The sequence below is a fragment of the Lissotriton vulgaris genome, chromosome 4_1 (genome assembly GCF_964263255.1).
Source record: "Lissotriton vulgaris chromosome 4_1, aLisVul1.2, whole genome shotgun sequence".
Classification (NCBI taxonomy): domain Eukaryota; kingdom Metazoa; phylum Chordata; class Amphibia; order Caudata; family Salamandridae; genus Lissotriton; species Lissotriton vulgaris.
Window position 1 is genome coordinate 836163637 of NC_141691.1, and position 10821 is coordinate 836174457.

The 10821-nt window shown below is 46.0% G+C and overlaps 1 protein-coding gene across 4 annotated transcripts in view; it reads left to right on the plus strand.

Moving 5' to 3' along the window:
- Positions 1-10821, plus strand: part of ATXN1 (ataxin 1) — a 1146771-nt gene that overhangs the window by 934694 nt on the left and 201256 nt on the right. The window lies entirely within an intron of this gene.

Below are 10821 nucleotides of genomic sequence, written 5' to 3' on the forward strand. Positions count from 1 at the left end.
TGGATTTCTAAGAGGGTGCGTCATCCAACCCATCGCCATATTGTATAGCGAAGCACGTTCCCTCCCACCAGGAAGCTGACTACGTCTCTGAGGACCATCTGAACCAGCGGACCCAAGAACAGGTCCGAGTGAATGAAAGAAACTAGCCGCAAGAGGAGAATTGCGACTACGAGTAGAGGGAGAAGTATAGGACACAGGACTAACAAGTGAAGGAGTAGAGACAGAAGCAACAGCAGGAGTTAACAAAACAGGAGCAGTAGCGTCAGCAGGAGTATGGGGAAGCGGAGGAACAGTAGGAATAGAAACAGATGAAGGAGCAGGAACAGTCGGAAGAACGGGTGCAGGTTGAGGAACAGGCAAAGGAAGAATAGGTGCAGGAACAGGTACAGGGGGAATCACAGGGGCTGTGGTACCCTGTACGTACGGAGGTGGCGACTTCATTAGATAAGACATTAAAGGATCCTCAACTGACTCATCCTTCTTTTCCGGCTCCTTAGGCAAAGTAGGATAACATTTATCTATAGTCATACGCTGTAATCTGTCAAACACTTCCTTTTCCCTAACCTCCTTATCATGCTGGAACTGCTCTGCTTTCTTTACAATGGTACCAGCACTATCTCGCTGATTTCGTTTAGTCTGTCTGATTTCTTTCTGTCGGGCTTCTTTACGCCACAACCGAAAGGCATCAAACATGGCCGGCCTTGACTTTTTCGCGAACAATTTAACCTCTAGATTATCTAAGATCGGGGCCTCAAAGCTACCATGTGGTGGCCAGCGAAGGTCACCATCTTTCTTTGTATATTTAATCCAGTATTCATTAAAAGTAATCGGGCCTAGCCCATGTTTGCTATACAGTTCATACGTGGGAGTTCCAACCGGAGGTATCGGACACGAGTCCTCCAGTCGGGAATCCATACCACAAGGCCTGAAACAACTAAACAAAGTACTACGACCAGGCATCTTGCACACTAGCCGAGTTTCACAAACTTCAAGGGTTACGGGATTTACCAAGTCCCAGCAAAGAACAAAACCCTCGGTTTTTGGCGGCTGCAGTCGTCAAATAACACAACAAAGTACGCTGGCAAAGTGTCACCGACAAAAACACTCACACAGCGTTAACAACAAAAACACTTGCTAAAGTGTCAACAACCAAGAACTCTGGGAGCGACCCACAAATACTTAACTCAAAGATCGATGGCGTCACCAGGAAGGCCCGTCAATCGTCTCGCTATACCAAGGTCTACGCCAGGCGCCAAAACAGGTCTACAGTCAGGGCAGCAGTCCGTCGCAGCCGTCAGGAGGCGGGAATCTTTGCGGGAAAAGTCTTCGGGCCACTTATTTCGACAACAGGATCGATGAAGCGGAGTGCACCTTCCCTCGGAGATTTCACACGAAGTTCCTCACGATCGTCGGGCTTGGACCGGTACCTATCTCGCCCTACGTTGGGCGCCAACTGAAGGACTGGGTTCTTTAAGACCCAGCGGTGCCAGGGCACAACACCTGAAACCTTCGTGGGTAACCTGCTCCGGCGTACAAATGACAGAGACACGGGACACTTCCTTCGGCGTCAAAGATTCAAGGTTTATTTGCTGCAGGGAACACAGAAATCACAGGAAGTACATCGAGTGTAGTTCGGGGAGACTGCTTCAAATTGGTTCTGTGGATCGCTCCTTTTATACAGTTTTTACCTATAAGACAACATGGCACACAAAAGTTTACAACCCGGTTCCCACCATCATCCCCCAGAGGGGTCGCTTTGGTCACTTTGATATACATGAGGTCCGGAACATAAGTGCGGAAACATTTGGTGGTTCCCAACTGCAAAAACTTATCTTCCCAACATTAGTGCATTCCAATCGGCAGTAAAACAGATCGAAATAGGAACAAGGACAGGTGCAGAGGAAGACGGAGACAGTGGGGAGATCGGAAAGGGTGTAAAAGGGGAGGTATCGGGAAACACGAGATACAGGCATCAAAGGGACGTGCCTAATGAGATGCACGGCTGAGACAATAAACCGGTACGGCGAGATGAGCCTCGAGCGGGGCCATCTGCCGTACAGTATCATCCCCCTCATCATAAAGAAACTTACAATGAACATGTGTCTTCCGCAAATATCTTGGGAGTCCCAGGGTCGCGAAGCGGACAGCGTCCGTTCGCTGGCTACTTGAGGGCAAGAGACAAAATGGATGCCGTATCTAAGATGGAACCCGTGGGTACAGATGAAAAACCCACATAACAAACGAACGGTTTAAGTTAGCACAGCAAAACTGCGCACACTTACTAAACTCGTCATTTGCGGTTTATAGATACCGGACTCGACCATATTCGTGCGAGTCGAAAACACCACTTACAATTGTCACGGAACCTCACTGCCCATTACTTAACTTTGTTTGGCGTCATTGGTGCGTTTGTTTGACTATTTCTAATTCATCATTGCTTCACTGGCTAATGCAGGGCCGGCTTTAGGGTGGTGTGGCTGTACTGGGCGCTGACCTTAAAAGGGGGTGTTGATCTCATGGGGGGGGGGGGCGCTGTGTTTAGCAATAACTTATGATTGCTTATGAAGCAATAGCTATGCAGAAGAGTTCATTGTGCGTCCAGCTTTCAGGCAGCAATAAAAATGTCAAGATTACTCTTGTGGTTAATGTTCCTGCTGGAGAAGGAAATGGGAGTTTTGTCTAGTGGCAGTTTTGACTCATCGTAAAGTAGCACAGAGGGTTAATATGCCAGTAAAACAGTGACTGTTAGGAACTGTCACCAAAGAGCTGCATGCAAACTGCATAAAATATGTTAGGACGTTAGTTTCTTTCCCCCTGTCCTTTATTATCTATGTATGTGTTGCCAAAAAGGGTTTGTTTGTGTAGAAACAAGTTCTTATTAGTGAAACCAGCCTTTAGCAGTACTTTCAAATGAATGAAATGTATGTGAGAGAGGGGCTATAGGTAAGTAAGTACATTTTTATTATGTATAGTTAATTAAAACCAGTACACTCGCTGCAATTAAAACAATTTCTTAAAATATGATAAAAGAATGTAGTCTGTATAATCGTCCTTATCGGAGACCATGCGGTGAGTGACCGAGGGTAGTAGTCGAGCAGTATTCCCTGAGCCGGGGCGGGCTAGGCTTTTGTAGCCCAAAGTTCGTCCGTTAGGTGCCAGAGCCAGAAGTTGCCGCCAGTTGTAGATTTTGCAGTCGTTGCTCTATCGTAGTCAGAAACTTGACGTATCTACAGTTCAGTTTTGTATTCGCGGGGTTCAAGCATGCAAGCACAGCCTTCCTTCCCGTGCTGGTCCCTATCTCCTTGAACTGGTCCCTTAGTAGCTATAGGGAGATAAGGGGAATTGTTGCTCGGTGGTAGTGAGGGAATCGGAGGAAGAGGTCATTGGGGGTGCCAAAACATTTTGTCGCTCCGGGCACCACCAGCGGTAAAGCCGGCCCTGGGCTAATGAATTTGTAGCAAGCAAATGAGTGCAACAATGAAGTCAACCAATGCAGGTGAGGGGTTGGGGTTAGTCTGTGAGCAGCAGGTAGTTCACAAATCTAAACACAATGAAGACTAAACACTCCATAGAAATGTTAAATACCATATTAGAAAACATTGTAGGTTAGAGTGACAAATTAGACAATCTAGCACTCAGTGCAGTTCTAAACAGTGTGTGTGTGCCCACATGCATGTGTGTGAACAGGCTGGAGAGCATGTTGACATTCACCCATTATAAATGTCTAATCAGGATCAGGTTTTCACATCAAGCAGCTGCTGCATCCCATCTGTTCTGGAGTTCTGCAGTGGCTCCTGGTCAGCAGATGCAGCATCTTGTGCAGGAGTTTGGTGGCTACTTTTCTTGGTGCCATACAAAGGCCATTAACAAGTAGTTTCTCCCATGTGAGCCCTCCCTTGCAGGTACGTAACTGGTGATCTCTGTCACTGAAGGAATGGGCCTACTTTGAACAACTGTAACATTGAGGACAGGGACCGAATTTGGGATTATTATTTTTTGATCATCTGATCACATGTTTGTTTTGTGTTCCTTGACAAAATACAGCTGCAAGTAGTGTATTTCCACAATTATTTGATTGATAATTGTGCACTAACAGATGGAGGTGCCCCTTTTTTCGCTTACTGGGTTTCCACCAAAAGGAGGGGTGTTGTGTCCTTTCCACCTGCCCCCAGTTTCAAGTCCACAAAATTCCTTGCTCGGCATTGGTTCACAGTATTCAAAGAGATCAATAACCATGAAGGAAGGCGACCCATTGAGGGACCAAAAGGCCAGGAGGCTCTAGCAACAGGCATAACGCAACACTGGGCGTCAAAGGGGTCTGACCCGCCCACACCTGAATTGCAAGAGGGCATCCCAGTTACAAACGTGCATGTTAGAAGGGCAGAAGAAAAGCAGCATCATTTATCACTAGAATGAGCACCAAATGACTGAAGGTAGGCCAAAGCAAACGAAAAAGTTTGCCATACCAGAGTGCCTTGGAATGCCTAATGGCAGGGACACCATGAGGGCAGCTGGAAAAGCCAAAATAGTAGGTGCACAGCAGAAACAACACTCAGGTGTCACACAGCGGTAGCAAGGGAAGCCTAGAAGCCACGGCCTTCGCTTCCACGGCACAGAGTGTAACCAATCAATGTTTTATGCCGATGTAAGCATGATTTATCGTGCTTGTCAAAATGATTTATGGTTCCTTATCAGTATTATTATGTTTCTTATATAGCGCCGGAATCGACCCCCGAAGGGGTATCTCCGCGCTTGCCTTGGGAACCCGTCCTGGCATTTCCCTGTGAGATAGCCCCTACAGGGCATCCGCAAGGTGAAAGCCAGGCATCCTGCCGCGGGGGGGCCGTTGTGGAGATTAAGCAAGCTTAATACCCAGAGTTGCAGAGTGTGAACCCATGATTAGGTCAGGCACCGAAGCGAGAATTATTGAGTCCATGGACATTTGAGCTCAAGACCCTGCCACGTCGGGAATTGAACCCTGGTCCCGGGTCTGACCTCTGCTTCAGGGTCTGCCTGCTCTAACCAGTGAGCCACACTTCTCCACTTACGACTTGTGACTTGTAAAAAAAATTTGATTTATGACCTTCTTTGTGATTTATGAGCCTGAAGAATTCATAAACCGTGACCTGATGTCGCCACGTATGGGTTAATTGTTGGGAAAAAGGTTCGACTGGGTGTGTAGGAAGGGATCAGTTAGACTTTGTAGCCCGTTCAGGCAGGGTAAGCCAAAGGGCCGGTTAACCAAACATTTCAGTGAGCCGACAGCTACCAGACAAACTGTTATGGAGAGGCAGACAGAACTCCTAAACCAGCTTTTCCAGAAGAAACTACAACGAATCCAAAACGCCTCAACCAGGCTCATATTAGACATCCCACGCAATGAACACATCTCTGGTCACCTTAAAGACCTCCACTGGCTACCCGTCAATAAGAGGATCACTTTCCGACTGCTTACCCACGCACACAAATCACTCTACGACATCGGACCAGATTGCCTCAACTCTCGAATGTCCTTCTACTCCCCCTCCCGCCAACTACGCTCTTCCAGCCAAGCCTTCGCCACTGTACCTCGCATCAACAAGACCACCATGGGAGGCAGATCCTTTTCTTACCTGGCTGCCAAAACATGGAACTCACTCCCCGCTTACCTTCGCCTCACCCAGAATCACCTAGCGTTCAGAAAGCAGCTTAAAACGTGGATATTTGACAAATAATCCTCCTCCCCATCCTAAGCGCCTTGAAACCCTCTGGGTATGTAGTGCGCTATACAAATTTTATGACTTGACTTGACTTGACTAATCCCAGCAGACCACTTGATGCAGTGGTCAATCTGGACAAGGCTAGGTGGTGTTTTTCTTCCAGATTTGAGCCCTGCTGACACCTTCCACGAGCTTCAGTCTCGTGTCTTCTTACATCACCCAATCCTCCCGACATTACTCGGTTGTTTGTCTAGTCTTCCTCGTGTGACTCATGCAATCCTTCCTGTTTGTTGAGTTTTTTCAGATACTATATTAGTCCATTTTTTTTGTTCCTCTATTGGCTTGTTTATGTTTGCGTCTGCTGTGTGCGTCTCACGCTTGGTTTGGTTGTGTCATCCCTACTTGTAATCGTGTGTCCTTGGTTTGGAAAATGGCTGACATCTGCATGCTGAGCAACATTTCACAGCAGGGACAGAGCCGCCTATGCTTGACATTTATTTGAGAGTTTAATTGGGGGTTAGGTTAAGACATTTTTACAGAACATTGCATTTGATTCGTAAATGATTTTAAATCCTGGTAGAGCCATTTCCCGCTAAACTGATGCAAATTCCCATGTTCTTGTAAAGCATATAGGTCCTCCCTCCTACAGTTTTATCACAGATATTGTATTGTAGTTTAATCGGTTATAAAACATTTTATGAGCAATTTCTGCAGACACAAAGCTAAACATTTTATGTTTTAGGTTTACTTTCACAGAGCAACAATACCGGAAATAGTGACTATGCCAGCAAATGTCAAGTCTAGTGGAAACTCTATTTTTTTTAGCTTCTTTGCTTTTCTAAAAATGTTAATTCTTTCTTTGCAGACAGTTAAGCAGCTGTTGTGTGACTACTGGTTTGAGGGCTATGTTGCTGCTAAATGTTGGCATGTATCTCATCCTTCCACAGAAGACTTGCCAGTCGAGACCTTGGCCAGCTGATTATGCAGGATTTTCTTTTCTTAGTCTGTCAAAGTTCCATGGGTGATGCATACTTTAAAAAGAAGGACATGTGCAAACCGTTACTAAATTGCCTTATCCCAAATCTGGAGGAAATTAACACAAGTACCTTGATGCACAAGTCACAATACATTTTTTTCTCCGAGCATAAATTGTAACTTGCTTGTATAATTTACAAAGTGGTCCCCCTTCTACACACTCAAATACTTAGCCAAGAAGATCAAGGACTCTGGAGGCACAGGTACTTCAAAAACCCGAAGGGTGTGTACTTGGAAATGACATCAGTTATTAAACAAAGGACCGGAAAGTAAGCTTTCATCTGAGCTGTGCCAAATGAAGATCTCCGTGTCGTTTTCCATCTGCAAAGTCCCTACTTTGAATATATTTAAGGCTAAACTTGAATCCTTTCCAGGATAAATGAAAAGGCCTTGTAAAACTCCACATACAACATACCTCTCAAATCTCTAGGTGAAACCACAAAGTACTGTTTGTGTGTGTCGCTTTTTGTCTCATTTTCAGACATAAATGCACCTCACACACGCATTGGTGAAAACAATAGGTCCTGGCTGTGAAAAGCCAAGCTATTTGCTGTACCAATGCATTTTTGATCGGCATTTGCCAACACGTGTCATGATGCACATGGACGCATGGCCACGAATCGATTGATAGGTGTGAATAAAATACATTGCTGCTATGCAAATGTGCAACATAACGAATATGCAGCTACTTGTCATTTAGCATTCCAACATGGTGGATGGCAAAGTTAGAACAGTAAATTAAAATTTAAAAAGTTCCCACCAGGGCATAAAAAGGAGGCAAGTGGCCCAGGAGCAAGCGGAACAGGGAATGCGAAGGAGGAGGAATAAGAGCGTGGGGGGAAAGCAAAGGACCAAGCGGGGAAGAGGGCAAACGTGCACTTTAATGCCAGTGCTAACTGCGAAAAAACAAGCATTGGCTAAGCCAACAGGTCTCGTCTTTGCCACCTAGTGCCTTTGCCAATGTTTCTTAGCGATGCTCTACAGCATCCCCAAAGCGTAAACAATATGGAGTGGGTGAAGTTGGGGGAAGCAACACAGAGGACACGAGGAAGGGGAGAGGGGCAAACAAAGAGCGAGAGGAGCATGGGAGGAGGAAACGTATGAGGGAGAGCACAATTCTGTGCTGCCTGTTGCCAAACATTTTATTACCTTACAGAGGCTTAACCCCTTCGAGGCGGATGACGTGCTCAGCTCGTCATGAGTGTAGCCTGCCGTGCGCTCATGACGAGCTGAGCTCGTCATGAACCGCGGGGTTTTTAAAAATTCAGCGCGCAGCGGGAAAACCCGCTGCGCGCATGCGGTTAAAGGACACCCAATACGTACCAATGGTTGGCTTCATTGTTGCACTCAGTTGCTTGCTTCTAATTCAGTAGCTTGTGAAGCAATGAATGAGAAGCAGGCAAAAAAGAGTGACAATGATGTCAACCAAGGTTAAGTAATAGGCAGGCTCTAGGCCCACTGATTGCATTAAAATGTCGCGCAACAGGCAGTACATGCACTGTCTGAGATGAGACATAAACATAGGAAGTCAAGCCCACACAAGCTGAAAAATAAGAAGCAAGCAAATGAGAGTGACAATAAAGCCACCCAATGGTAAGCAATGTCAGGCTCTAAGCCCACCATAAGCTGACAATAGGTCCCTTCGCAAAGACCTAGGAGACCTAAAAGGAATTCTCTGAAGTCAGCAGTAGATTCAGAACCTTTCAAGGCAGAGATGCTCCTGGGCGGGACAAACAAAAGAATAGGAAAAAAAGCCATTGAATAAAAAGACAATTGACAGACAATAAAGATATCAAATCATGAGCAAGGAGTCGACTGAAAGGCCGCTCTCAGTATATGTTATGCATGGGAAGTGGCCAACACACGGCTAAAGCTGTGTGTAGGCGAAACCTAAAATAGGATTGATTGTTCGTGAGTTTCTAATGACACTTACAAAAACACTTTTGATGCAGCTCTGTGTTACAGCAGACTCGATGAGCCTGTCCAATAAATGTAAGGCTCCATCCTTGGTTAATTGTCTGCAGCGACATGCACCCCACAAAAATAACTTGGCAAGTACAGTCAGATAAATGTGGGAAAATAATTGCTTGAAGTGTGTTACAGCACAGGAGAATGCTTCTTTCTGCTGTAAGTGAGCCAATCTCCAGTATCGTCATCTGGTTTTATGACAGGAACAGGTGGCTAACATGCGTTTTTAATGGAAAAGAGCAGGGGTGTCATTTATTTAATTGGTACTGATTTGCTGTTCTGGATAGAAGTAGTCCTGAGGTCCTATTATTTAAAGGGCGCACTTTTCCTGTTTGCGCCTGGTGCACCTTAAAACAGGTGTTCCTGGTGCAGACAAGGAAAGTGCAACCTATTCCATTGAATGCACTCCCCCCAGGACAGCTGCAATCTCGTGCTGCATTGGAGGCAGTGCATACATGTGAAAAAACGGATCTGCTGCTTTGATGTCGTTCTGTGTTTCACAGTGCAGGCCGCAACCTGCCTGCACTTTTAAAGGGTATTAGAGGTCCCCTTGCAGGCAGGTGCAGTTAGTGACTGCACCCGCCTGCAAGGGAATGTCTGGGGGGTCCACGGGACCCCACTTACACCCTCCAGAGGGCTACCATCATGGTGTGCACTGACAGCTTCGTTGCCTCTGTGCCCGCATCTATAATACGGTGAAGAGGCACAGGGATTACCTCTTTTTATGGGCCATACCCCAATGCAAATGAGGGAACCCCCCTTTAAAGATAGCGCTGGTGCTTCTTGAGTGCCAGTGCTATCAGTTTACAGATGGGGCCGCACAAGCATCTGCCCCCCGACTGTAATGTCAAAGCAGTCGGGGGTATTCAAAGTGGGCGCAAACTCCCTTTGCGCCACCGGGGCACTTTCATAATGCGGCCCCTGGACTACTGTGTTAAAATACGATGTGAGTGGACATGAAAGCGTTCAGGTAAGCAGAGCAGACCCAAATGCTGTAGACAGTCGCCGAAACTTGTAAGGTTCATAGTTTCCTCCTTCATTTCCAGTTGTAGAAATGGAGAACCACGTTTTACTTCGCTCCCTCTCCTAGCTCTTTTATTCACTTTGTCCTTTTCCTTTCTGTTTCTTTTTCTCTCGTTCACTGTTATCTATTTCCCTTTTTTTGCTGCTCCCTGTGTCATGACGACCCCGGCACAGTTGTTGCAGTGATGTGCTTGGCGTCAGCCCTCGAATGGCTATTTTCATCTTCTAGCTCTTAACGACAGCACAGCGCTGCATTAAGGCCTGCGAACGTTGCAGTGATCCATTCATAATCAGTGCTTCATATTTCTGCTTCTGACACGCGCTCATTATGCAGTGCCGGATTAAACCCTGGGGAGTCCCCTCAGCAGTCGAAATTTCGCCTCCCCCCCCCTCCCACACACACACACACACACAAATTATCTCCTAATATCCAATGCACTGGAATTTTTTTTTTACAAGCTGCCAGAAGATGAGCTTTTAAGAGACAAACTGTTACGTGAATCTGATGTCTCTGGTTCATGTACTTTACGTGGTTAATGAGTACATTACATGAATACAGTATTTTCTCTATAGAGTTTTTGAAGTAAAGTTTATGTTTCTTTGAGTTGATTAATTTGTTTCTATCTTTTGGAAACAATATTTAAGAATGCTTGATTGACATTTTTTTTCAATATCAAATCAATATTATTTTTATCTGTTGTCGCGAGGCACCTAAAAGGAGTGGGGCCTATAGGCCGGTGCCTACTTTGCCTATTTGGTTATCCAGAACTGTAATTAAAAGTCAGGCAGGGGTCCGCTCAATGAGTGGCAAGTAAGGGTCCGTCAAGGTGGGCATGCCTCTGTCAATTAGGGCCCAGGGAATGCGATCCCTTCTGTCCCTCGGGCTTTATTGTCCAGGCTGTGGGATGTCAGTAGACTGACGCATATAGAGCCAAAGGGAGGAGTCTGCAAATCCCACAGCATGAAAACTGATATTAATGGCGACGAGGACGAGGTTCGTGATCAAATCAATCTGTTTTCCTTCCTTCCACCTTCTCCGTCATTTCCATATTATTTCACGCCTAGAGAGCGCCACTAACCGCCAATTATCTCTTTA